General features: G+C 42.6%; 1 protein-coding gene across 1 annotated transcript in view; it reads left to right on the top strand.

Annotated features, from left to right (window-relative positions):
* The first annotated feature begins 2,327 nt into the window (after positions 1-2,327).
* ISYNA1 (inositol-3-phosphate synthase 1) overlaps positions 2,328-6,000 on the top strand; it is a 114,167-nt gene continuing 110,494 nt past the window's right edge. The window contains exon 1 of the mRNA XM_044278871.1: positions 2,328-2,554. The gene's annotated coding sequence lies outside the window, so the exon portion shown is untranslated. The remainder of the gene's footprint in view (positions 2,555-6,000) is intronic.

Below are 6,000 nucleotides of genomic sequence, written 5' to 3'. Positions count from 1 at the left end.
ATACAAGAACACCAAAATATAATTATTATTATTTTTTTCAAAACTAGCGTGAAGAAATAATTATTTAGTTTGCACAAGTCTTGATCAATCTCCCCCACAGTATATTGTTAATGGTGAATACAAGGATAACAGTCCTACCTAGTGGCAGGGCAGTAACTACCATAGCAGCAGATCATGTGACTGCTATAGGGCCCAGTTGGGATTGGTCCCTCTTCTACTAGGGGGTGAAAATGTGGTCAGGACTCTACCTCTAAAGGAACAAGTTTTAGCAAGTGAGGCAGTAGAAAAATGGCCCAAGGGTCATTGAAAGGGGTTTAGGCAGAAACCCTTCTGTCCTGTGTGGTGGGCCTGGTTTGATCCTTGCTATGGAGCTCTTACTTCTCTATGTATTGTTGGCTGGGGGGGGGGGGGTCATTTATGCTTAAGGCAGTATCAGATTGGTTAAAATTTGATTCTTGTATGCATAAAACATCAGCATTAGAACGCGTGCCCTCAAATCCATAAAAGGATGGAAAATTAACATAGGTTCTTTGACATCACGCAATGGGTAGGTGGAATCTACAAATGGGTTAGCATATACCAAAAGAACCAAGAAGAATGCAGCAAAAAATGTGGCAAAAAAAATCTAACTAATAACAGTGGTAGCATGAAAGCATCTACACCAGGGATCAGCAACTGCCGACACTCCAGCTGTTGTGAAACTACAACTCCCAGCATGCTCCATTCACGTCTATGTGAGTTACAAGGATAGACAAGCAAGTGTGCATGCAGGGAGTTGTAGTTTCACAGCATATGCAGTGCCAAAGGTTGCTGATCTCTGATCTACACCATGCAAGTAAGATGCATGGGGAAAATTATATAAACACATCCAAGCATTTTGTCATGCACTAGCCCCACCTGGGTTCATAAAATAATCTTAAGCAGAACCCTAAGGGGGATTACATGAAGAAATACAAATAAAAAGCCCAATCTCAAAAGTAGTAACCACAGACCAATAGTCTGAGAGTAAGAAATATGACAGCATGTCGGGGAATTGTGGAAGAGGGGAGAAAGCCACAGGAAGACACCTCTGGCAGCTACTTCCTGGAAATAAAACAATTGAGCAGATACAATCTAGGGTCAAAAGGCTCCTATACATATTAGGTAATCAGTTGTTCATGCCAAAATCTGCAAGTTTGATAATGTGCCTCTCTGTGATCTTTTTACTACAAAATCACGGTGACAACTTTATCTCTGTGATTTTGTAGTAAAAAGATCACAGAGAGGAAAGAGCATTATCAGAGAGGAAAGAGCACAGCTTGGCTGTCTTTCACACAGAAGATTACCTGCACGGCATCCGCTTGTGTGAAAGAGACCTTATGCACTATCACATGGACTCTGGACATGTTCTCATCATGCATCAGCTGAGCTAAGGGTTAGTGGGTTTTGGTTTATCTCGTATATCTTTTTTTTATCATATATGGGTGTATGCATGACACACACAAACACAGACTCCGTAAAAGTTGTCTGTGTTAAACTATTTACAGCATTAAAAATTATTTAATAATTTACCTTTCCCGCTACTCTCAATAGCTGCTTCATATGCACTGAATAAGGGAAATAAATGACCAAAGTGTGGCAATATGCAAGTGTATACAAGAAGGCAAAATATTGGTGTACATGTATGGCAGCCATGAGAGAGATTGTTGCACATTCCTAGAGAGCTCTCATACCTCATGTGTCTTTGAATGCACTTAGGTTCTCTTTAACACGATAATAGTTTACACTATCATCACTAAATGTAGTGTAATCTGCAGGCAACATGTTATAGAGCAGGAGAAACTGAGCTGATAGTTATATATTTTTGCCAGAAAAGAGTCAGTAAAACTTGTAATTTATATCTATGCTTTTTCTAAGTTAAGACCATCCACGTGAACGGCTTTCAGCACATGGTGAAGGTGTTATCAGTGATTGATAGCATTCTCTGTGTATGTGTTGTCGTGAAGTGCACGGTAGAGGTGTGGAGCAGGTGTCTATCTCACTCAGTTTCCAGTTTAGTTGGGTGAGGTAGCAGAAATCCAGTAATGTCTTTTGCTTCAGCAAGACATAGCCTGCTGGAGATTGTTTTGTTAAGTTATCTGGGCTGGATTTCTTTGGACTAGGAAACAGTTTGGTAGTGGGAGTATCTCCGTCCACACCCCTGGCCCAAGGTGAGGCCAGCTGTGATAATCACTCAGCGATAAATCAATCCTCAGTGTGTGTGTGTTGGGGGGGAGAAGGAATTTTGGAATTGAGAAGGAAGCCTGCAGAGACTCTGTGTGGTTCCAGCCAGGAGGGGAGAGCCACAAGGCTGAGGAAAGCCTGAGTTAAGGGGCGCCTGGTGATGCCTGGAGGGGTGTCAAGTGGTCAGAGTCAAGAGGACTGTTGAACTGTATCCCTCCCGAGGTATTGTGTGCTCACCGTCACGAAGACTGGTGGACTGAGACCCCAATGGGTTGGATTGGTCAGAGCTAAGAAGTTGTCTGACAGCATGGCTGAGTGAAGCCGAATACGCAACATGAACACTGACCTAGAGGTGAGATATGAAAAACCTCTGTATCCTAGCGGGGCAAGGATTTATTGTTTTGTGTTGATGTAACATCTTGTGATGTGATGCTGCGACTTCACCATGCCAAGTGATGCCAAACTTGGAAGTTCTGTGTGACAAATAAAGCACTGTTTGAGCTTGAAAACCCCTTGTTTGATGAGAAGTCGGTCATCACTGCCCCAAGCAGAGAGCGTGATCCTTACAGTGTATATACATAGATAGCTGTCAGTTACTAATAGTTATACAAGGGGATGGTTTTATCAATAATTGATCGCATTCTTTGTGTAAGTGTGTATATATACATAGCTGTCAGTCACTGATAATTGTACTCGAAGGTGGTATTATAAGTGATATCATGCTCTGTGTAAGTGTTTATACAGATATAGCTGTCAGTCACTGGTAGTTATACACGGGGGAGATGCTATCAGTGATTGATAACATTCTCTGTGTAAGTTTGTATACAGAGATAGCTAGTGGTCACTGATGTTCACTGTGGAGGTGTTATCAGTGATTGATGGCATTCTCTGTGTAAGTGTGTTCACAGGGGTAGCTTTAACTTAGAAGAAGCACAGATATAAATGTATAAATTACAAGTTTGACCCACAAAAATATATATCAATATGCACAGCTTCTCCTGCTCTATAACAACCTGTCTGAAGTTTGCACAGCATTTTATGTTGGCGGTGCTGACATACAATGCATTTAGAAAGTCTTCTGACCCTTTCACTTTTTTCACATTTTGTTATGTTGTGGCCATGTACTGAAAAATAAAGTTTTTCCCCATCATTATGAACCCAGTGCCCCATAATGAAACAAAAATGTGAAAACAGAATGTTAAAAATCTTTGCTAATTTATTGAAAAGGAAAAATGCAAATATTGCATATTCAGACCCTTTACTCCGTACTTAGCTGAAGCACCTTTTGGCAGTGATTACATCCTCCAGTTTTCTTGGGTATGGTGCTACAAGGCTTGCAGACATAGATTTGGGGATTTTCTGCCATTCTTCTCTGCAGATCCTCTCAAGTTCTAACAGTTTGAATGGAGAACATCAGTGAAGCCACTCAAGGACATTTACAGTGTTGTCCCTAAGCCACTACTGTGTTGTCTTGGCTGTGTGCTCAGGATTAGTGATGAGCTAATCGACTTCGGATGAAACATCCTAGGTCGATACGCATAAAACTTAGCTCAAATATTGTACGGAGCTCCGTACAGTATTAGAATGTATTGTCTCCGATGAGCCGAAGTTATTGCTTTGTGACTTTGTGAAGCAATAACTTCGACTCATCAGAGCCAATACATTCTAATACTGTACAGAGCTCCTGCTCCGTACAGTTTTAGAACAAAGTTTTATGCTAATTGACTGGGGCCGAACAGCAATATGGTAATGCAGAGAGATCTTGCAGGCTGTTCCCCTGCCGGGACAGCCTGCCAAAGATGTATAATGCAAATGTGAAACACGCCTTAGGCTGGGTTTACACGTTCAGGTTTTTGGATTCAAAACCCAGGAGTGGATTGAAAACAAAAAAGAGAAGTAGTATCCGTTTTCTCCCTTAAGACCTGGTTTTAGCTGCAAAAACTGTATCTAAAAACCTGAATGTGTAAACCCAGCCTAATAGATGTCAATTCAGTTTATGTGAATGGATAAGCCAAGCACAGTTGTGGCCATCAAACACCAGTGTTTGCCTCTAGGCTATTATGTTTCTGGCACTCCTGGCAAACTGCTATTTTTTGCCAGGGAAAGTGGTGGACAGCCATTATGTGGTAGCCATTTTGATGAATGATCATCCATGTAATGCAAGGACAGTTGTGCCAAAATGGGAGCTGATTGTACAGAGCAACTCAATGTTCTGACTCTTAGGGTGGGGGCACATCAAGTTTTTTGGGGCTGACAGAGCAATTTTAGACTATAGAGAAGAGGCTAGCATTATGAATGCTAGATAGGGCTTCTAGTATTATAGTTGTGCATAAAAACTGGAACTTTCACGAGGAGAACCATTTCTATTCTGCGTCTTGTGTCAAGTTATAGGATTACATAAATCCTTCAGTAAGGTCTCATTCACATAACCGTAGGCCGCCTGTGCTGTGGTCTGCAATGCGTGGGCACAGCAGTATGAATCCTGTATTGTGGCGCAGACCCATTAACTTAAGAGTCCATGATCTGCGCTATATGGCAAATGATAGGACACGTCCTATCTTTTGCAGTCCAGAGGCATGGACTAGGGTGGCCAGAGGTCTAGTTTAAGGCCGGACAGTCCAGCTTTCAGACTCCCTGTCCTCCTGTGTAGTCTGAGCGTGAGCTGCAGCAACATATTAAATTACTGAGGCTTCTCTCGCCTCCAGTCAGTCACTAGAGTCGGCAGACATGGCTGACTGAGGGGGAGAGAAGCACCCTGGCTGCCACCAGCTCACCTTCCCTTCTGAAAGTTCTCCCCCCCACCCTTTTTTCGGCCAGCAATGGGGGCATGGTTTGACAGAGCCGGGGCGTGATTTGGCCGTTCGGGGGTGTGGCCGGTAAGGTTCAGCTTTCTGGTGTGAAGCCAGTGGCCAACCTAGCATGGACCCAAAAGCCCATGGATGCGCCGCCGTGGTCTTCCGATCCATGCCTTTGCTCCGCACTGCGCTGCATCTGTGATGCAGGATTCACATGGCCTGTGCCCATATATTGCAGATCCGCCATTTGCGGTCCTGTGAATGAACCCTTATGATGTGGTGGTTTTATGTAATGGATGTGCATTTTTAGCCCAGGCAGATGTTTATAAAGGGCATCTGGAGCTCTGTATCAAAAAATATTAAAGAACACTAAGTTGACTGTGATGATTACCATAAGCAAAAGGGGTAAAGGAGTGATTCCCAGCTCCTAAAATGGTGGTACTGTATATTGCTTGGATATGCCATCACTTTATGATTGGTGGTGAACTAACCTTGATTGATCTTGAGATTGCTGCTATAGAACTGTGGCCCCATTACAGTCTCTCACTGTGCAGTGGTGCCTGCAGGGGAACTACAGCACAGATCCATTTAAATAGGGTCTATTACTTTCCCTGACATTTCCTATTTTGTAAATTATTCTATCCCACATGAAATGACCAATCTGGGCCATTTATTCTTATAACTCTATTGTGCCATTTCTCTATTATTTCAGCTAGAAGTTTATGAAAGAATTGCTAACTGGGTGTTGCCAGTGAGGGATGGGGGTGTCCCTGCACAATCTGACACTATCCAATCAGTGCTGCCGGTGTCTGGTAACCCCCAGCTGTAAATTTATTCCTAAACCTTTAGCAGGGATAATAGTGGAATGGCACAACATAGAGACATAAGAATAGATGCATCAGAAGACGCACCTAGGTTTTTGAGGAGAAAAATAAGAAAATTAAATATTTTGAACCAAAAGGTGTGCTTTTGGTGGGTTTTGAACTAATGGTTTTGAACTGTT

Source organism: Bufo gargarizans, chromosome 2, assembly GCF_014858855.1.
Source record: "Bufo gargarizans isolate SCDJY-AF-19 chromosome 2, ASM1485885v1, whole genome shotgun sequence".
In the NCBI taxonomy this organism is placed as follows: Eukaryota; Metazoa; Chordata; class Amphibia; order Anura; family Bufonidae; genus Bufo; species Bufo gargarizans.
This window is presented reverse-complemented; position numbering and strand designations above follow the sequence as displayed.